The sequence below is a fragment of the Cryptomeria japonica genome, chromosome 11 (assembly GCF_030272615.1).
Source record: "Cryptomeria japonica chromosome 11, Sugi_1.0, whole genome shotgun sequence".
NCBI classification, from domain to species: domain Eukaryota; kingdom Viridiplantae; phylum Streptophyta; class Pinopsida; order Cupressales; family Cupressaceae; genus Cryptomeria; species Cryptomeria japonica.
In genome coordinates, this window is record NC_081415.1 from 370,720,315 (window position 1) to 370,744,276 (window position 23,962).

Here is a 23,962-nt window from a genome sequence, read left to right on the forward strand (position 1 = left end):
TTGCTCCAACAGCCATGGTGTTCTTTTTAACTTCAAAGGCAATGTGTTTTGTAACCTAGAATACTGAAATCCTGGTCAACTTAAAGAAAAATACGTTTGCTTGAAGTAAAATTTGTTTTTGCAAAAATCAAAACAAGTGGATTGTTCTTTTTATTTGCCCAAAAATTGAAGTGTGGCTTGTGATTTTTAAGTTTGATGTAAGAAAGAAAATTTGTTTTGTTGATTTTAAGCACCAAAACAAAATGTATCCCTAACTTGCAATGAAAGCAAAATTTTGAAGTTTGTTGTTTTTTTTTACTTTGCAATAAAGAAAGATGAATTTTCTTTTTAAGCACCAAAAACAAGTTTGAGGTTCATTTTATGCACTCTAAAATAAAATGTGAGGTTTATTTTAACTTGTGCAAGAAGGAAAAATGGATTCTTTTTAACCAACTTTTGTTGAAAGAAAGTAAAAAAGAAACTTTTAAAGCATTTAAACTAACTCCTTCCCCTGCACAAAAAGATTAGAACCTGCATAAAAGACAATTAGTTAGAAAAATCCGCATGTTTTGGTGGGCTTCTACAAGCCTAATTTTTATTTTTTTTGGTTACAAGGTGATTTGTACAATGTTCTGTTACAATAGCGCTAGTCTGCGTTTGAACAGAGGCGCTATTTAACACAAATGCACTAAAAGAAAGGGAAAGACAGAGAAGGGAAAAGCGCTGAAACAAGGTGAATAGCACCAAAACAATGTCAAACGTGCCAAAACAATGTCAAAAGTGCAACCTGTGTGACATTTTCAACATTCAAACATGTTATTGGTTAAAAAAAAAAGTTGATCTTTGTGGTGTTTGGATTCACGTCGGGTTCACCAAATGATGCTCTGCAAAAAGGATTAGAAAATCTGTTTGATGGCAACACACACAAGAGCACAAGAAACAAACGTTAGTGTTAGCAACAAAAGATTATCCTAAACAGGCATATCAAGAGAGATATTAAGCATGAAATAGAAAGCATATAAACATAGAATAAAATAGCTAATCAAGATGCTCATAGTTGTTCCTCCCTTGTTCCTCTCCTCTCCAAGTCCCAAATGAGTGTAGCTCTCATCTTTTAGCACTAGCCATGGATGCCATATGGAGATTCAAGATAGTTGAATATGATAAGCAAATGCTATGCAAGTGTAGATAGTGATGCTATGAGAAAGCTCTATGCTAATGCCAGTATAACAACAATACTCTAATGCTTCCTCCTTTGCTTGAGGAGAAGGGTTCTATTTATAGAAGAAATGGGGAAATGAAGGGTTAAGATTGAATGGTTTAATCAAGGGCCAAGTTTGAAAGTTGGGGATCCATGTGCACAATTGGCACCAATAAAATGGTGACAAGTGTCAAAATAGGATTGGGTTGAGAGAAGAGGTTGGAGGCATTAAAGGCCTGAGAAGACCTCATGGTTATCTAGAGGCTAAGGGTCAAGTCCAAATTAAGATTACCCACTGAATTAAGAGTTAATCCAAGGATAAAACTTTGTGCAAATGTTTAAGAGATAATCATGGTCAAAGCATTAATGGCCTGATGAGACCTTTGGGTTGGGTAGAAGTTGAGTCAAAACAAATGTTTTAACCATGTGGGAGGGTTTGAGGTAACCATTAATGGTTATTGGAAATTTGGGGATTAAGTGGTTGAAGGTTGAAAGCCTTCAATGGTTATCAAAGACTTTGAGCCATTTAAAGGTTGAAGGTTGAAAGCCTTCAATGGTTATCAAAGACTTTGAGGGTTTGAGAAGTGACTTCCCTTTTGCTTAGGAATGTGACAAAGTTTAGAGAAGGGGTTAAGTTATTTAGAAGTGATTAGAAAATTCTAGAAGGGGTTTAGGCATGCAAGTGGATTTTGTAGGAAAATGCAAGTGGGAGAAATTTTGGTATTTTCAATTAAAATAAAATCATTTATTTCAATTAAATGGTGTAATTTGCATTTGGATAAATATTCAAATAAATATTAATTTATTTAAATGAGAAAAATGAAGATAAAGCATTAAAATGCTTGAAGACTTTGAGGGAAACCATTAAAGGCTTGAAGACTTTAAGGAAAACCATTAAAGTCTTAAGAAGACTATAGAAGGAAGCCATCAAGTTTGAAGACTTTAAAGCCATCAAGTTTGAATACTTTAAGGGAAACCATTAAAGGTTTCAAGTGGGTGAGGATAAATAGGATTTTAAATAAATAATTTATTTAAAATAGTTGTGCAACTTGCTTTTGTAGGAAAATACAAGTGGGTGGAGGATAAAGGTGATTTAAATAAATTATTTATTTAAAATAATTGTGCAACTTGCTTTTGTAGGAAAATACAAGTGGGTGGAGGATAAAGGTGATTTAAATAAATGTTAATTTATTTAAATGTGAGAGGTGGGATTTTGGGGGATTTAAATAAATATTAATTTATTTTAATGTGAGAGAAGATTTAATTAAACAAATATGATTTATTTATTTAATTAATGGTCTGAATTTGGTTAAGTGAATTAAATCAAATAAATTGAATAATTTATTTAATTAATAAGAGAAGAGGGTTAAGATGAATTAATTAAATATTAATTTAATTAATTCATTAATTGATGGTTAAATAATCAAATAAATACTAAGTATTCATTTAATTAAGTGGACAGATTTATGTGACTACAGATAGGTATTATCTTGATTGGGCTCTTTTGTCAATGCATCTATGACTGCATTAACTGCTGCTCTGAAGTAATCCTTCCATTTGATGAGATCTTTTACTTTCCTTTCATTTGTCAAAATTGTGGAAATGTCCCACTTCTGCAAGGCCTTGAATGACCCAATCTTTTCAGTTAATATTTTCCTCTCCTCCTCCAAGTGGGGAAGTTTTTTATTACAGGAAAAGAAGGTTTTGAAGGGGCCCCGAAACCATTTACAAAGGAACCATAAAAGATAAAAGCATTAAGAAACTAAACGGGATAGACAGTGAAAAAACCAGCAAAGTGCTAGGCAAAAACCAGTACAAAAGTCCAACACAACCAACAACTACCAGCAAAAATAGAAAAAGACAAATTACATTATGTTCTTAAGGGAATTAGCCAATTTTTCGCTAATCCCTTGCATTTCTTTGATATTCTCCCTGAGAATTGGGATTTCCTTAGAAGAAGCCAATGCAGCCTTTTTCAAGCTCGCCCTGGTCCTTTTAGCTGCACCTCCAGGAGCACTTTCCACATTCCCAGCCTCAATAGCAGCCTCTTCATCAAGGTCCACAATAGACTTGGTAGGGCTGGGACCATCCAAGTATTTGGCTATTTCCTCCATGTTCCTGGTCGCAGATTTGAGGATCTCCGGAATCAAATCAGGAAATTCTTCATGGCAGCCTTCCCTTCCTCCAGCTTGCTGATATGAACTTCCAACTTCTCCACCTTTTCATTCATTTCCTTTTTCCATTGCTCCAGGTTGCTTTCACCTTTTTGTCCCTTCTCTTCTTGATGTTTATCCTTTTTTTCAATTTTGTTAATGCTTTCATAAACCCACCTATCGAAACCCAGATGAGCATCAGAATGGTTCTTAAGCTTATCCAGGATAAGCATACCAGTATTCATCTCCTCACCAGATCCATCCTTTTCCATGCTCGTATCCTTCTTATCCTTGTTCAGCTCCTTGATTAACAAATTGTAGCTTTTTCATGTGGCCCCCACAAGTTGGGGTGCCTTTGGGTCATTCTTAATTCCAAAATGAATTTCTTCTAATTGTTGCCCTTTTGAGAACCAAGTAGTCCTAATGGGCTGAAAAAATGAAAGAATTTCATCAATTTGGTCATATAATTGTGAAACTAAAGAATAAGAGGTGCTGACCTCATGCAATCTGCCTAAGACCCTGTTTGAGATCTGCAGTATTGTTGGCTTTCTAATTTCCAAATAATTCTTTTTTGCCTCTTCTTTTGCCTTATGCAATTCTTCTTTCATCTTTTCCAATTTCTCAGGCTTGGGACCCACTGAGGATATTGATTTTCTCTCAGCCAAGTCAGTCTTTAACTTGGAATTTTTAATGAAGAGCCACATATGATTAGAATTAAGGGCCACGTGTAAGGCCTTGAGCTTTTCATGTTGCTTTTCCTTCTCTTCCACAACCAATTTAGTGAATTGATATGCATGCTTTGATATGGCAGCAACCTCTGATGCAGTTGTGTTTGCTAAAGGTCTAATGACTGCATCCCCCTCTTTATGCTCCACCCCTTGCAATACCATGGGTTTATTTGTATTAGGAGCTTTAGACCATAAAGAAAAAGATTTTATACTTGGATTGACCTTGGATCCATGTTCTCCAAATTCTTGTGCATACATGGGGTTCTCCTGCCTTATTATCTGGTCTAAAATGAAAATTTTCTCAAGGTCCCATCCCAGTACCAAGAGGATGCCACTCTTTTTTACTAAATCTCTAGCCTCTTGAGGAGTGCATTTAATATGATTCATATCAAAATTTTGCTTTTCCTTCTTAGACAATTCCTTCAACTTCTCTCGCAACCAAAAAGATTTGAATTCATCTATGTTGATGAAGTTATCATCAGACATGAATTGTCTTGAGGAAATTACCCTTACATATGTAACTTCATCATCATGGATGACACTAGGGATAATTTCCCTATCCATGTCCATCAATACTTTTGCAACCTCATCTTCCTGAAAAGCATCATGAGTAGGGTAAGGTGGTGGCACACTAGAATCCATTTCCTCATTAACAATGTCAGCAAAATCAAGGATTCTAGCCCTCCCCTTTTGAATCTTTCTTACTGCCCTGGTACTTGGTTGCTTTGTTCCTTGGGGTTCTTATTGGGAAGCACCTTGTGAAGGCGCCTCTATCATAACTTCCTTCCCTTTTTATCTTATAGAGGGAGTAAATACATGCCTTTCTTCAGGGACTCTGTCAGGTTGCTTAGCCTACCTTTGGGCCAACTCACTTGTGATTAATTCATCAAATATTCTGACTTTGCATGACATCTTGGAAAGTTATTATGAATGTTCACGAAAAATCCCTAGAATTCAAGGTCTCCCTCTCTCCTTTCCCTTTCCAATTTATTCAATTACTCCCACTTTTTCCTTTTTTGTAGGGCCTCAGATGGGTAGGCATTCCTAATTAAATCCTCCCTTTCATCAAAGATGTGAGTAAAACCCCTCACTTTTAATTTATTTACCCTTACATCATTAATATGGGCCAAGACACCTTGCTTGGTTGACCTTTAGCCTATAATTATTCACAAGGAATTCCTACACTTTGTCTAGGGTATCACACCCCACAGTGAATTCATTGAACTTTGTCACTCGGGGGAAGTGTTGCCCCTTCTTCTCTATTCTTATTTGGTCCTTCTCTGACTACAGTAGTTGCCATATGAATTCTATAAATGCAAGCCTACGAGAGACTATGATGGGTAGCATATGAGGTGCTTGATTACACCCATATACTCTTATCAATGTACATTTGGAATAAAAGAAGAAATCCCCAAAATTGTGGGTGAATGCTCCCTCGGGGTATACTGTTTTATCATCTTTAGCACTCCTGACCCTCAAGATTTTTATTATGTCTTTGGGAAGCCTTGGTAGTGTAACCCCCATCATCATCAGGATCCTCATAACAAAACAATCAAAGAATGCCTTATAATCAAATTACTTGGATCCTTTGTCCCATACTAGGGTCCACCTTTGCACTAGCTATACTAGCCACCTTGCATTAGTCGTTGGATAAAAATATTTATCTTTAAGGATTCCTCCCATCCGCTTTTGTTTATAAAATAATAAATAAATTATAATATGTACCTTAGGTATGAATGATTAATTATGTGGGGGTTTATTAAGTGGGTCTCATGGGTCAGTGCAAGAAGATGAGTCCACTTTTTGGCCAAAAAGTGGAAGTGTTTTCCCTGATTTTTCAGATTTTGTCTCATTTGAGCTTAAATTTTGAAACACTTAGAGATTGAATCTTGGAAAAAGTCAGTAATATAAAAGATAGCCCTCTGAGTGTACTTTCTAAATATGTAATTTATTTTAATACCCACATAATAAAAAAATACCTTTTTGAATGGAGTTCTAAAAACTATGTTTTAAAAATGCATGTTTCAGAACCATACCATGCATGTGTACGACCCACACTTTTTGACACAATTAAAATTATTTTCTCAAACCATTTTGGGAAATGGTCTGTAACACACTGAAGATTGATGAGCATATTTTTCTGTATTTTTTTTTCTAATATTTTTTTTAATTAATTTTTTAATGGCCGTAATTATCTTTTTAAAAATTTGACATGTACGACCCACATTATTTGACGTAAACTTAACATTTTTTTATTTTTTATTTTTTAAAATAGAAAATAATTTTGTGTAGATTGATGACATAAATTTTTTTTCATAATTCATTAAAATAAAAAAGTTATTAAATTAACAAAATTAGTTAATATTTCAAATTTATGGACCCGATTTAGTATAAATTAAATGAAAAATAGTTAAAATAATCAATTTTTCATAAATTTACATATTTAGAATCTAGACAGTATAATCTGAAATGGGTTTTAATTGCGTATAAAAATTCTCTGATTAGAGGCACATAAACTATTTCAGAAGTTCACATTTGTGCTTTCATTAATGGAGATTTGAATTTGCAGGTCCATGTCTTAGGTGTGGCCATCCCAGGCCTATCCCGAGCCAAGTGGGGGGTTGTGGATTCAAATTCTGCTGAATGGGGGCTCGTTCCATTTTTTTGCCCGTTGGATTTACTAATGGGCCCTCATTTTAGAAACGGGGGCCTGTTATCTCGTTGTTTAAATAAGGGGCCCTCGTTCCTAAATAACCGTTACTGTAAAAAAAAATGACAAATTGCATCAATTTACCACACTATCATTGAAATCCGTACTAACAAAGATTTTTTACATCATTTGGCAGTACTTTTTAATATTTTTTACACAAATTTTTGAAGAACTCAGTAAAAAGGTATTATTTTTGGAAGAGGAGTTTGTAAAGATGGGTTCTAAGCAACGTCAAAAGAAAATAAAGAGGACAATGACAACAGACGAATTCAAGCACAAAGAGAGAAGGAGGCAAAACGCCAAAGAGATCGAAGATCACAACAACGACAATTGAATAACACTTATGAAGCATCTAGTTCAATTCCTGTTGTAGATGAGACCATTGAAGACATCATGATGGATGCAAGAAATGTAGAACCAAACACGGGTATGACTGTTGATGCAAATGTTCATGTGGATGTGAATCCTGGTATGTTTTTAAATCCCCATGACTATGATGCCAATCAAATTGCTGATTTAAAAGAAGTTGGATATAAATTTCATACACCAATACGAAAAGAAATAAAAATTGAAAATATTACACCACCCTCTCTGAAAGAAAATGAATGTAATTTGTTTACTATTGATAGCAATGTGCTAGACAATCTTAATGGGTTAGTTTCTTGGAGACAAATTAGAACACATGCGAACAGTTTATATAAACAATTTTTCTATAATAAAAAGTTGGGATTCCAATGTCAGTTAATGCTACAATTAATAAAAATGTTAAAAATGCGTAAAGTCATGAAACAATAGTTATTTATGCAAAACCAAAAAGAAAAGATGAATCATATAAGCAAGTTGTATCTACTATTGCCAGTGCCATCGATTCTTTCAGAAAAACAAGTTGATCTAAAGATAAGAATGCAACACGTAGAGTTATAATGACTACTATAGTTGACAAAATGATTGTTAGTAAAAGAATGTTAAGTGATATAAGTGGCTATTTGAACTTACATCATAGAACCTTGTCAAGAGCGGCCAAAAGAAGAGACACAATTGAAATTGATCCACTAAACCATTGTTGGAGTTTTAGTGGTAGACTTCAAAGGTCGGACATGAAATTAAATGATGAAACTAAACAATTAATTGCAAAATTTTGGCATGATAACACTAGAGTTTCATCAAATGCTAGAGATGTTTTAAAGTTAAGGGTGGGATCAAAAATTCGTGATCCTCATTCAAAACATCTTCTTGACATGACTCAAACTGAATTTTTTTTTAAATTTAGTGATGAATCTGTGTTAATGAATTTATGAATTAGTCAAAGATCATTTGAAAAATGCAAACCCTGGTATGTTAAAATCAATAAATAAAGAATATCTTGTTGTTGTAAAACTCATGTTCAGTTTCGTTACTATTATGATGTTTTTCGATATATACGTTGTATGTTGCATGGTAATGATCTTGTGCAGGATTGTGGTGTTTATGTTCCACCTGAAACTATAAAAGATTTTATTGGAAGTTTATTTTGTAAACCACCTAATGAACAATTATTTCTTTCCATTTCATGCATTTATGGCGTTTGCAATTTATGTGGGAACTATTCTTTGATAGGTGAATGTTTGCATGAACATGTTTCATCTGAGTTTGGACAAAAAATGGTTGATGTTAGGAGATTTAAAAATATAGAATACCCTCTAAAGGATGGAAAGATGGGGAAACATTTAGAATTGATTACAGAACATAATAGTGTGAATGCATTTATTAGTGAGTTTAAAAGTCATATTGTTCCAAAATATGTGAAACATTCCCAATATGCCCAATGGCTTGATGGACAGTTTTGCATATGCAAGAACACATTTCCAGTTGGAAAAATAGTATCAGTTGTGGATTTTGCAGAAAATTATACTCTAAAACCACAAGAGGAAACTCAATCACAATACTACAACTCAATGAAAGTGGCCATATTTGTGCACATTATATATAGACATGACCATGACAGTACCGAAGATAACAGAAAAATTTTGAGGGAGTATCATTTCTATGTTAGTGATAATCGATTACACTCTTTAGAGTTTGTTCAGCATTGCTTCGAGGTATTTCATGATAATCTTAAGGAAAGAGAAATTGAGATGAAACAACATATGATATGGTCAGATAACTACATTGGACAATTCAAAAATGCAAGAATGTTTTATTGGCTATGCAAAGTTCACAAGATAACCAATGTCCAACATTTATGGAGTTTTTTTGAAGTGGGACATGGTAAGGGGGAACACGATGGAGCTTGTGCCTGTGTAAAAAGAGCTCTTGCTAGAGAACAATTGAAATTCAAGGATGCAGTGAAATTCAGATATGCTCGTGCAGTTGTAGATTGGTGCAATTCAAAGTTGTCAAAAGGATCAACTGAAAACTCTGCAATTCGAAGTTTTTTCTCATTGATAGAGGAAGATAGTATTCCTATTCGACATGATTGTAATACCATCATTGGATCAACTAAATGACATTTGTTTAAGAGTTCCAATTCAAACACATGGACTATATTCACAAGGCAGCTTGCTTGCTTTTGTCGGTTTTGTGTTTCCGGAGATTGGGAATTTTGTGAGAATAAAGAATGGGTTGAAGAATGGCAACAAAGATCATTGACACACATAGACGCAAATGATCCGCATGAAAGAACTAATGAAGATAGGGATCAGATGTTTGCATCAAATGACTATGATCGCATTTCAAATCTTATACAACAAGGTAAAATTGTTTTTGAAATTTGTTTTGATTTATTAAATAGTAAATATTTATGAAATCTTACAGTGTATATTTTTGTTTTTATTTCTCATTAAATATTAAAATAAAATTATTTTGTGCACAGGACATGTCTATGCTATTATTGCACTAGAGGACAATGAAGAGGGGACAGAGTATTGGTTGGCTTGATGTGTAGAGCCAAAACATAAGCTAACCACTCCTCGAGTAGATGATGATGGTTATGACTATCCAACAAGATCTGTGGTTGTTGTTGGCACTTGGCTACACAAATATCTAACAAGAAAGAATGGATTGCCCGCATTTGAAGATTATGAATTAGAGAAGAAGATTATACATTACTCGCATTTGGTAGTGGCAACTAATATAAAATTGGATAGATATCGTGGCAGGCCTGCTAATAAATAATTATGGACTCTCTCTATGGAAGAGCATGAGACAATTATAGATGCTTTGCAAAAGAGAGAGGATGCAGATGGTATAACAGAATGAATATCAAGTAAGTTATAATGAACCCTTAATCCACCTCCCTTGTAAAAGTCGTGATGCATATTATATATAGCATTTTAAATCATGCATCATAATTATAAAATCTAATCTAGTAAAATTTTGTTTCAGGTCTACCACAAGTAGAAGGCATCAATGAAAACAAAGTTATTTGTGCTTACCTTTATGTTTCATCTTGAATAATTACAAGTTAAATTTTTGTACCCTTAAGGCAAATCCCTTTGAATAGTCGTGATGTATGCTTTATGTTGTATTTTAAATTCAATGCATCCTGATTATAAAAACTAATCATATGTATATTTTTTTTCTAGGTCTCTCAGAGTAGACTTGGCCTCAATGACTACTATTGTTTGTGCATACTTTATGTTGTATTTTAAATTCAATGCATCCTCATTATAAAAACTAATCATATGTATTTTTTTTTTCAGGTCTCTTAGAGTAGACTTGGCCTCAATGACTACTATTGTTTGTGCATACTTTATGTTCTATTTTGAGATATATAAATCCTTATTATTATAATTTAAATAGACTGTTTATTTTATTTTAAATAGGTTTTCTTGATTACATTTTGTGTAATATACATAAATGAGAGACTATTGGTCAAATTCTAATCAAGTTCTATTCAATATATTTATTTTGATACTTTTCTAGATTATCATCATTAATATTGTAATGGTAATTATATATTTGATTATATATTTTGCTTATCTATGATGATTAATACTTTTTAATTTAGAATATGTTATAATTATAAGATATGTTTCGATACTTAGTTCATGATGTACACCTTTAGTTTATCTAATCACAAGAACTATTTAAATAAAATTCCAAAAATAAAATTACAAGTCCACATAATCCATATAAAGTTATTTAAGCACAACTTCCATAAATAAAATTTCAATTCCACATAATATATAAAGTATGCATAAAATATATATGATCTAATGTGCACAAAATATAATTTCACATAATTTCAAGTCCACATAATATCTAATGTGCACAAAATATATAAAGTATGCACATAATATATATGATCTAATCCTATTATGCAACTATCCATATATATAAAGTATATGCACGTGTAAACAGATGTGTAAAGTCCATTAAAAAGTACATATCAGAGCCAAATAAACAGTAAAATTTCAAGTCCACATAATCCATATAATATCTAATCCATGTATATATATGGATGGTAACATGATGAACTCCACATAATATCTAATGTGCACAAAATATATATGATCTAATCCTATTATGCAACTATCCATATATATAAAGTATGTGCACGTGTAAACAAATGTGTAAAGTCCATAAAAAAGTACATATCAGAGCCAAATAAATAGTAAAATCTAAGTGCTATCATCAATAACATCTCATGGTCTCTTGTCCTTGGGACGTGGTCCAGATCCACCCATCTCATGTTGTACAAGGAAAAAATAATATTAAAATACTTGAAATTAACTATTAAAAGAATCATTTATCAAATATAGTTGGAATTCATAAATTAAGTTACAAACTTACCATATGCTCATCAGATCCTCTAGCAGTATCTTGTGCAGTATCAACACCAAATTTAGTGCTAGTTAACTCCTGTACAAGGTCAAATTCAAAGTGTCCAATTAAATCTTAAATTAAGAGTCAAAATAAGATCAAATTAAGTATTACATATTAATACCTCAAAGGATGTCAATGTGCGTTCAAATTGGCTCTGATAAAAATTATGAGGATAACCTATCCTAATAGTAGTGTCCACCTACAAACATGCATTTAATGAAATCATATTTAGTGAACATATATATGTGTACTAAATAATTTCAAGTTAAGTTACAATATTGTAAGAGTTCATATTTAATTTATGAATTCTAAGATACATACCATAGATGGTGTCATAGTAGTCAGACCCTCTTCTCAATGTGATGTAGAGGGTCCCTCGTGACCTAAATCCTGGAGAAAGAAGCATTCAATATATCAACATGAAAATTTATATAGTATACGATGATAACATATTAACTTAAAAAGACAATACAATGTCTAGATAGAAATTTATACTATACCCCATAAGGTGTGTCGAGTTGTGTTCCAGTAGATGCAATATTGACTCTAATATTAGGTGTAGTCCTTATCTACATAAACCAAATTTATTTAATGAAGTATTAGATTGTATAAAAAAAAGGCATGCACTTAATTTATACCTATATTTAATGAAGTATTTAAAGATTGACATGTACATGTATATATATTTATACCTGGTCAAGATGATCATCCGAGCAAAGAAAATCCATATATGATGTCATCATACTATCATCTGTTGCATCATGCTCAGGTGGAACTAAAGCAGATCCTGCATCAGCAGTAGGACCTACACACATCTCATGACAACTCGAACACATATGTTGCATCCATTGAGGAGCGGATGCCATGTGAGCAGCTTGCTCACTCAGGTTACCTGTGAGGGAAGTCAAAGCATCTAACGGCGAAATGAATGATGTATTTTGGACATCTGCAGGAATCAATGGAGCAACAAGTGGAACTATGGGTGGATCTGGTAGGGGATTATTACTTTGTGCCCCTAATCTATGTTGTGGCAATCCATGACCAACACCTTGGAATGACTTAATGTCAAAATAATTTGGGTTTTGGTTCATTACAAACTCACAATATAATTTCTTCAAAAAATAAAAAGGGACCTCATAATTACGATGTGGTGGATAATCAAAAACCATCCACCATCTATCCCAAAAGTGCCTAGCCATTTCTGGATGCACACACCACCTAATTGAAATTCTTTTTTGGTTAGGTTGCATTGGTTCTCTTGTTTTGGGGTTAGTAGAATATATATATATATAAATGAGCTTTGGTTATTTTGAGATCAATGATTTGCCTATAAGTTAAACCATCGGCATAAAAATCACGCAACTCTTGTCGTCGTCTATGAAATTGATCTAATTGAGAATCAACAGATCTAACTGACTCGACAACAGTTTGCATTGATTTTGCAAACTCTAGAAGATGGGGTGGTGTGATTGGCTCATTTTGGATAGCAATAATATTTTGTTCAATCACTTATAGGTTTTCATTAATTCATTCTCTTAAATGAATTTCGTCCAATCTAGGGGGTGGAGGTGGTGGTGGTGGTGGTTGTGGAGGAGGAGGAGGAGGAGGAGGAGGGGGTTGCGGTGGGGGATTTTCACCTAATAGTTCATAGATGTCAAAGACATCCATGATAACAAAGAGCTCCTGCATATATAAAGATATACATGAATTATATACAACTCTATGTCAAAGAAGAATCTATTTTAGTTTTTTTTTAAACTTATAAATAGTAACATATCTATGTTATTGAATGAGATACACATGAAATATAATATAATATTGAACTTAGAAAAATATGCATGTACATACTATTGTTCAAATCTTTAAATATAAAATTTGCGCACAAACTTAATAAAAACTTTCAATGAAACTTCATAAATCTATTATATATTCAATTTAATGCATTCATTTATTGTAAAATGCATCAACTATTAGAATTAATATAAAATATTTCATACATAAGATCAATAAATAAGTGGGAAATAAGATGATCCTCCTTAGTGTAAGTATATATAAGGATTGATGATAAGTGCTTAAAATAAGATATTGAAATGTAAGATCATTACGCTCTATAAACCAAGATATGATCATAAGATCATGCAAGATTTAATAGCAATACAAGATCATCATGTGAGGCACAATCATATGATACTAAGATGCAAAAATGCGTGATCAAATAGTGATAATCTATTATATCTCTAAAATAATAGGCATGACAATAAAGGATTGTAAATAGCATGTTTTTAGTAACTAGACATAAGAGTAAGAGATCATATAGACCTAATTACCACTGTACCTAGATATAATTATATATAAATGGAAGGATATACAAAAATGATCTAAAGTGATAAATTGCCCAATGTATGAACATAAGATAATACTTTAAGAAAATAGATTAACCAATATACAAACATAAGATAATGCTTTAATAAGATTAAAAAAAATACTATATGAACATACATGTGAAGCAAATAGTCTTGAAGATCATAAGATAGAACAAAGATTAAAGTATAAGACATAAATCATTATGGGAAATTAGTAGTTACTAATAAAGATTAGATAATGTAAAAAATAGGAGATAAAACATATGAAGTAAAAGTAGGATTAAAAAGGGAAATCAAGTGAGAAAATATTAAACATGCCCTACAAGTGGGGTAATAGAATATGAAGTAAACATAAAAGATTAAATTGTGTGATATCTAGTGGTTTCTCTTTTATGTTATGTGTCACCTCAATGTGTACATTCACTTTGTTGGTGCATCATTATTTTCTTGCATTTAGCTAACTATTGTATTGCATATTTGCACCTAGAGGATAGGATAAGATTACTTGGGTAGATTTCTACCTAGGTAGGCTCACATGTTCAACTCATACTCCATACTTTGGTAGAGATGTGGATATATGTTACTCATCTTCTAATTTTTGTTGTAAGAGTTCTCTGTAAATAGGATTTTATATATTAGAATTTTCCTAAAACATGTCTCAAAATGATTAAAACACTTGAATCAGGGTCAAAAACTAGGAATGTGAGATACATGATATGGATGATGACAAGGATGGTTGAGAATAAAGAGAATTTGAATGGATTATGGTATACTCCTAAGTGTAGGGTAATTTTTTTAAAAAAATTATACATGATGACAAGGTACTTGTCCAAGGTGTCATAAGAATGGTTTTCACCCATGAATAAAAAAATTATGTTTATTTTTCTCTCTTTTTTAATTTTTATGCAAGACCAAATCCTTTAGGTGTGGATATGTTAAATGATACACAGGATATTTATAAGTTTTTAAAAATCCTAGCCAAAAAATATAGGACACTGGAACATGGACCTATTATGCAATGTCATGCAATAATAAGACTTATTATGTCGTCATGGCATAATAGGTCCTATTATGAAATGTCATGATATAATAGGTGGACTATTATGCAATGATATTATTATGGACCTATTATGCTGGCATAATAGGTGGACTATTATGCAATGTCATGGCATAATAGGACCTATTATGCCATGATGGCATAATAGGTCCTATTATGCCATGACATGATATAATAGGACCAACTATGGACCTATTATGCAATGTCATGGAATAATAGGACCTATTATGCCATCATGGCATAATAGGTCCATAATGGGTCATATCATACTAAGTAAACATGTCGAATTAGCATAGTTTCAGTGTTGCAGATGAATTAGATGACGAAGTTGGCAATTCGAGAAAATCATGTCATGTTGTGGCTTAATAGGTCCTATTATGGACCTGTTATGCCATGATGGCATAATAGGTGGACTATTATACAATGTCATGGCATAATAGGACCTATTATGCCATGATGGCATAATAGGTCCTATTATGCCATGACATGATATAATAGGACCAACTATGGACCCATTATGCAATGTCATGGCATAATAGGACATATTATGGCATCATGGCATAATGTGTCCTATTATGCCATGTCATGGCATAGTGTGTCCATAATTGGTCATTTTATACCATCACATGACATAACATGACCATAATAGGACCTTTATGCCATGACATGGCATAAACCTAAGCCTAAACTTTGATATCTAAAATTTGAAGAGTAATGTTAATTACTTTTAAGGTTATACTAATAGTGGTAGCTTTTGTATTGCCTAATGAGGATTAAGAACAATTTTGGTTCATATGATCGGTTTTGTTTCAATTTCCTTTTCATTTTTGTTTTTGTTTCGATTTCCTTTTCGTTTTTGTTTTTGTTTTTGTTTCAATTTCATTTTCGTTTTGATGTTTCTGAGATATCTAATTTGATATTTTGTTTTGTTAACTATCTAGGTTCGGTTTTGACTTGTAAATTTGTTGATTAGGGTTTAGGGTTAACTGTTGAAGAATATTTCAGATCAAAATCAAGAATTTACAAATATAAAAAACAAATTTATTTATAGGCTACTTTAAAAAAAAATTAAAATAATACCAAAAAAATCTAAATAATACACAAAAAATAGGAAAAATATACAAGAAAATTACAAAACATGAAAATAGATGATTGAATGTGTACCTGGGATAGTGGTGGAGGCTTGAAATGGAATCCACAACACGGGGGCCCATTTTTAATCTCATGTTCACAATTCACTGTCACAGTAAAAATGAAAAAATTCGCCCAAAAAAAGGGTAAAATACAATTTACAAATGGGGGCCCGTTTATTTTAGCTTCGGGCCCCCATCACCTTTCGGCTCGGGAGCCCGAAGCATAAACGGGCCCCCGTTTTTTGAAAATGGGGGCCCATTTTGAGGAGCGCGTTTTCCAACACGCAGACTTCCGCGAATTTGTGACTCATTATCTTGCACTTGCCCTCATATTATATTATTTATATTATTTTATGGATTGTGTTTTAGAGATCTTATATTATTTAGAATTTATATTATGTGGTAATTATTAATTTATATTTATTTGTGGGAGATGTTAATTAGTAATTGATTTTAAATTTCTATTTCATTTATTTGATTTGAGTAATCTCTTGTTTGAATTGCGTGTTGCTAATTTGGTACTCAATGCAAGAGGAAAGATTAGTTTTGCATTCGAATGTGATTTGGGAAGGAATGGAGATTGGTTTGGGGTAATTTTGAAGGTTGTTTTTGGGGGTGATTTTAAAAAACTTTGGATTCTTGAGAAGGGTTTTTCAATTTGCATGTATTTTGAAGTGAATTTTGATGAGGATTTGAGAGGAGAATTCATGAAGATTTGTAAGGGGGTTTTGAGGATTTTATTTTGAGGCATAGTTGTATTTTTAATTGCATTTTGGAGGCTTTCTAATTTGTGTTGAGTTATTGCTCGTGTGGGGGTTTGCTCATTCTTCATTCTCATAGTCCATTTTGCTTCAATTTCTAGGTTGGATTCTTATGCTCGTTTGATTTTATGAATTGAAATGAGTTTTATCTTTGAAAACATAGCATTCTTTGTTTCGTTGATGTCATGTTTTCATTTTGGAAAGATATTTATTATTGTTGTTAGATTTATTGTTTATTGGAATAAGTGTTCTCTATATTGCTTAATTCTGGATTGTTTTTAGTTTTTTTCTTCCTAAAGTTTTGTTTTTCATCTTGGTGTGATAAAATTACATTTATGAGTATGAAACTCACCCCTCTCAAATGGGTTTGAATCATTTTTTGCAAATTTAATTGTCTGTTTGTCGAGATTTGAGCCCAAAGTTGACCCCAGGACCTAGTCTTGCTTCTATCACAAAAGAGTAGAAATAGAGTGTAAATGCATCCATTTATGTTGCATATGCGCCATTTTATGGTTGATAAGAGCTTAAAGAAGTTGTAAAAGTGCAGTTTCACAAAACAGATGAGCAGTTTCATAGTTTTTGGTTTACAGGTTTGGTTTTGGACCCCATTTGATTCCAGTTGACTTCCAGAGGCTTGTTGGGGGTTTGTTCTCAATTGTTTCAGTTTGGGGGGTTTTTAAGGTTTGATTTGTGTTGGTTTCATGATTTATCATGTTTTATTATACTTGGTTGTTTAGTTATTCAATTGCATTGCCTTGGAAGTGTCTTGATTGGTATACCCGATTGGAAAGAATAAGAAGGCTTTAAGTTTGTATACGATTCAATTTTGAGCTAATTTATGTATGGATATTTGGATTTGGATTGGTGATCGTAGTCCCAATCCCATGCTTTGGTTATTATTAATTAGTGGTTGTGTATATGTTGTCGATTCAGGATTTAACCTTTTTCTTGATTGGGGTCTTATGGAAGTTCTAATTCAATTTACAAGATCTTTACTTGTGAGATGAGGTTGTGTTGAATCATTATATGTTCCATGGATGTTATGAGGTTGTTGTGATCCTCTTTGTTGTATCCATAGGCTAGTGGTGTCTAGGTGCAAGCTAGGGGGAGTGGCTCTCAAGTGGGTGTCGGGGCCCTAAAGTGGCTATCAGGGTATCTCATCGAGAGTTGGATTAATCAAGTGATAAAATTAAATTAAATGAATTAAGGGATGGGAATAACACACATAAATAAGATAATTGTTGGTTCCCCACTCATGGTCTGGAGTGCTCATTTAGACTGAAGATGAGATTGGGAAGGCTTATATGGCATATCGAACTTCCTTGCCTCCACGGAAGGATTGTTTGGTTCCGCATGTGCAAACAAATGGGCGTCAAGGTCTGGAGTTTGGAAAGGGTCAGACCACCAAGGAAACTCATGTTGATTCCATTTGATGATACTATTCCTTAGTTGTAGTCTAGTACCCTATCCTATGTGGAGTTGTGGAAGCCTCTGGAGATCCGGTGTCATATGGTGTTTTAGTACTTATGTATGCCTTTTCCTTGTGTATATGTGTATTCCCTTGGATGTATAGGTGTCAACCTAGGTCAAGTGTGTGCGTGGGGGGGGAGGGGTGGCTTATGTCATTCTTCAAAGCACTGGGGGTGGACCTTTTTGGTTCCACATGGTCTGGTGGTTGATGTCTTATTCAATTGGGAAATCTGGTGGTTTGTTCATGAGCATGGTGAATGGTTCTTCTTCTCTTCAATTCCAGTGCTATGGTTTAAGATGCATATGTATTCTCTTATGTATATAAAAGATTCATCTATGTACTTTGTAATTGATATCACTTATATGAAAAATATACTGGATGGTCCACTCATTGTAGAGATTGGTATAATTTTGTAATGTAAATTATGCATAGGATGTAAGATGTAATGTAATGGTGATATCATATGTTTAATCAATGTGGTGTTGGTACCGGCTATATTTTAGGAATGGACAGATTCATTATGGTTACAAGATTTAATATCATAGGAACATTTGGTATTGGTGTTTAAAATGAATATAGGATCTTAGAAGTGCTATAATCTAATATTTCATGGTTATATTTCTATGTTTTAAATTAGTACTTTCTTATGCTATGTTTTTTGACAAGTCCTTAGTTTTAGTAGGGAATGTTTCATGTATCTATATAGTTGTTGCTTTATCAGTAATGATGTTAGGATAGCTTCGAGGATGTAAGTTAGATGTTATGAGTTTATATCCGCTTGTGCATTAGTGTTTTTAATCATATTCATTTAAGTGTATGAATTTCCTTTAAATTTAATGTCATGTTGTCTTTAAAATAAAATAAAAATCTCTCAAATGTTTAGTTGGTTGGTTAGTGTTTTCTTACAATTCCCTCTAACATGCCAATAGACCCCTTCAATCCTTGAAATGATGCAATATTATAATTTTCAGATCACATTAAACATCTTGGTTGCTTTTCATGTTTCAAATAAAATCCAACTCTTGAGAAAATTGAGGATTTAGCCTTACCACACTCCACAATGTTCTCTTGAAGTTAAACCCTACACCAAAAAATGCAAAAAGTTAACATGAAAATAAAAAAATAGTGATATATGATTGTCATGAACCTCAATGCTCTTACATCACAAACTTATTGGTTTGTCATCTCCTTCCAAAACAATTGACCACCTGTTAAATTCTAGCATTTCGTCTCGTCATTTTTAACTTGGCAATAACTTTTGTCATCTCTACATGAAACGACACATTCTCACTAACCCTCATCACTTCTCTACAAGTGACAATATCTCTACTTGAATTTGGCTTTTTATATTTTGAAGGTGTGATTTTTACTTAAATCTTGCAATAGCACATGACCAACCAGTCACACCTACACACTCCATGTGAATAACATTATGTTAATGATATAACATATAGCTTGAATATAATGTTATCACTTTGACATGTGTATGTGTGGTGCAATTCAATCAACCAATGATTTTTTAGTCAATCATATGATTCTTCCATTCATTTTCAAACATCACATAAATCATCATATACACTGAATATTAAATTATTATAAATTTATAGTATTTCAATATATTAAAAATTGGAGAATAAAATATGCATGTTTCCAAACAAAAAAAAACATTCAAACTTTATCTCCACAAATATCATATGGTAAGTTCTAGCATTTGGTACTACAATAATACAATTGAACTATAAACCCAAGAATTTTAACATAGCTCAAATCTTGAATGGTGTGAATGGTGGAACAAAATATAAGAGCATGTAAGGATTTGAATGTGTACAAATATTTTATTTCTGGATTTAGATTTTCAACATAACAAAACCTGTCAAATGTAGGATGTAAATTTAACAAACAGAAAATATTGTAACACTAAATCACTTGATACCTTTTGTAAATGATCATTCTTGTACATTCCTCTAGAATAAAGGTAGTAGCAATTAATACTTAATGGTACTGTTCACACATTATTGAAAAGAATTTATATCTTTAGTTGGTTTTTTACAACATAATTTAACAATATAGGTAATATGAAAAATGCTTAAATGTCTAACATGAACACTAATTCACTTGATACCTTTGTAAATGAACATATTTCACTTGATATCTTTTGCAAATGATTATGTGCACGTCTTGTACATTACTCTAGAATAAGTGTTGGCACAAATGGTATAAATGTCTGCATGAACAACGTTATTTGTAATCATATAAATGTGGTTGATAACATTATGTTAATTATAATGCTCATTTCCTTGACCAAATAATCATATCCCTTCTATTACCATTGAATTAATTCAAACTATCTATTAAATTTGAATTCCAAAAAATAATAATTGCTGACTTTCAATTAAATTTGAATTCAAATAAATATATCCACTCTATTAACCTTGAATTAAAACCTTGAATTAATTCATTCATACCATCTGTTAAATTTGAATTCTTAAAAAATAATGTCTGCTAACTTCTTAAATTAAATATTTAAATTTGATTCACATAAACAGTCAAAATTATTTAATATTAAAATAAACTTATTTTCATAAACCAGACTGAAAGTCTGCAAACAAAAATTTGAAATTCTTATGTAAATGTTTTTTTTATCTCATAAAACATAACAAGACATGCACAGATTCAATAAAACAATAAATTCACTGCAATACAAGAACACAAATTCATATGATCTTAAATTAACTTACTCCAAACCAATATTTTAAATGATTTGATTTTTTTATTATATTCTGATGATACAAAGCCTTGAAGAACTTATATAAAGGAGAGAACGAATGAGATGATGTAACTTTGAGATTCAATTTAATGAATTTTACAATAACCAAAGCCACCAACATAAAGGGTGGCTCAAAAATTCTGCATCTGTAAAAAAGTCGTTCAAATACCATTAAATACAACAATTTGCGTACATGTAAAATTGATCTCATCAAATAAATTCCAACAATAAATGAGGAATTAATTGATGCTAAGAGCGTAGAGAAATATAGATGATTCAAAACATGCTTTTGAAGCAGAGGTCTGAGTGGTTGGTAGCGAGTCTTTCCATGGAGATGGGTAGCGCGTGAAAGCAATAAAGGCACCCTCTGGCTCCCGACACCACTTCTTAAATGCTCCACCTGTCTCCCTTTACTCCCCTGCCCCACCTTTCTTCTTCTGCTATCAATTCCCCAACCCTAAAACCCTGCAATAATCATATAAAAAGCTTAAGTCCAGATAATCTCATACTGATGCATTTTCTCTGCCCCACCTTCAAGATGTTACATATCAATTCAATACACCACTAAGACTATCTGATCATGGTCAGCACTTCTCACCTTGTAGAAGATGCCATATCCATTATTGCAAGCACTGAATCTGCAATGAATATGCAGTGCAGTCCAGTGCTTATCGATTCCTCCATTAATCAGAAACAAATGAAAAGAGAAGAGAATAAATTGTAACAGGCTAGTTAAACGGCGACCATGAGTGGAGCACGTCTAGTGCGATATTGGCACGGCTCAAACAGACAGCAAAATTATGATATGTCATAATAAAGTTGTCTGGTTGAACCGCTCCAACATCTCAAGACCGCCCAAAACTTAATTCTCACGGACATAAAAGAAACAGTAATTATATTACTCATTTGTCATAAATTAAAAAAAAAAAACCAAAAAAGACAACCTGACAGCTCAATGATGACTTTCCTGCAATCAACGGAACAGTAATTATGCATACCCATTTGCCCGAAATACCCAAAAAAAACTGTAATATAGCCCAAGATTGAATTGTCTACAACCAACATAACAGAAACAATATTCCTATCTACCCATTTTGGTTCAGATACAACAAAATCAAATAAAGACAGTCCAAAACTAAATTCTCTATGCCCATCATCTCATAGAAACTATAATCTCTTCTATTTATTTAAAGTCGGAAGAAATATATCCTAAAATGAAGTGGAATGTACCGAGGATAAGTGAGTGCTGTGGATATAATGGTCCGAGTCTGATTAAAGAAAAAACTCAGAGTTTTTAATTACCAGAATAATATTCAATACAAGATAGTTCTAACACATTTAAAACATCAACACTAACTCTATGAAACATCCAAATCATTGACTCACTTAACATCTAAAAAACATACCAGAGCATTAAAACGCCAGTCCAGTGTAAGCCATCAAAAGAAACCCATACTATCAATATTTATTGTTAGTAATCAAAAGAAACCCATATCATATCAAAATTTATTGTTAGCAATCAAAAGAAACCCTTACCATCAAAAGAGTACAATACTATTAATAACCACTGTTAGCCACTCAGAAAAACTGATACTAAAGCTATGGATTGAAAATCTCTCAACATCATGCATATGCCAGCATACAGAAACAAATACCAACTTAACAAAATTTGATAACAGAACAACACAGTAACAAAAAGAAAGTAAGAATAAGAATGAGAGCACACAAATCCACTGTGACCTCCGTGGGTCTACCAAGTGAAGCAGAAAGAAAGTCAAGAATCATAAATAGCATAATGAAAGAGCCATCTGTAACGATCGCCTCCTCATGGGGATCAACGTTAACATGCAAAAGAATCGTGCATAGTGAAAGAGCCATCTGTTTCGATCGCCCCCTCGTGGGGATTTACGTTATGAAGCTAGAGAATGAGCTGCAATGGTGCGCATGGCATTTCTGTAGAGAAAGATATGGAAGGGGTGTATATATAAAAAAAGGAGAGAGAGGAAGGGAAAAGTGGGTTACCTAGCTGCATCTAGGTTCCATATCGCAACCCTAATATCATTTTCCAAAAAAACAGTGTCTGTGAGGAATGTAATTAAGACAAGCACGCAACGTACAAATAAAGCCTGGACTTCATAAATAAAAGTTGCTTCACATTTATTTTCCCTCGCTCTCCGACTGTTATTTGTGAAGAGGAGAATTAATGTCTGGGAAGATTCCATATCCATGGATTCAACAGTCGAGGAGTCATAATCAATCAAGGGGCGATGGGTGTCTTTATAAAACTTGAGCCTTGTTGCATTAGGTCACAAGTCCGATTTGTGACACGTTGTAGGCCCTCCCTCACTCAGCCTTCTTTTTACTTCCTACTCTTCCACCTCCCATCCTCCTCGGAATCTATGTTAGGTACATCTCAACCAAGAAACTTCAAGATGGAGGAAGACGCTAAGGGACAAGAAAGTTCCTAAGTTAAGATGCAGGAGGACTCTTAAAGAGATAAAAACACCCACCCACCAATTTTTGAACCTTCCTTTTATATCAGTTTTTTAGGTGCTCGTCTTAAATTTACATTTATAGTTTTTAATCAATTAAATTTTTCGTTTAATATATTTGGTACATCAAAGTGATTCTTGTATCATCTGACTTAAATTTTGTTGTTTGTATCTTTTTAGTATTTAAAAGTAAGGTTGACAAAATTATTCTAATTATGGATTAGGTTATATGGTTTAGTTTTTAGTAAATTTTTCTCTTATGAATCGATCTTGTTAAAAGTTGAACAAGTAATGACATGTATGTATAAGCATTCCTTGATCTTTAATGATCTTGAAAGCAC

General features: G+C 32.8%; 1 long non-coding RNA gene across 1 annotated transcript; it reads right to left on the reverse strand.

Annotated features, from left to right (window-relative positions):
* Nucleotides 1–21,276: 21,276 nt before the first annotated feature.
* On the reverse strand, nt 21,277–23,217 carry LOC131859873 (uncharacterized). The gene is made up of 2 exons (XR_009359455.1): nt 21,728–23,217; nt 21,277–21,594 (listed from the first exon to the last, which is right to left on the reverse strand). It is a non-coding gene; the product is annotated as an uncharacterized LOC131859873 (long non-coding RNA).
* Between the last annotated feature and the right edge of the window lie 745 nt (nt 23,218–23,962).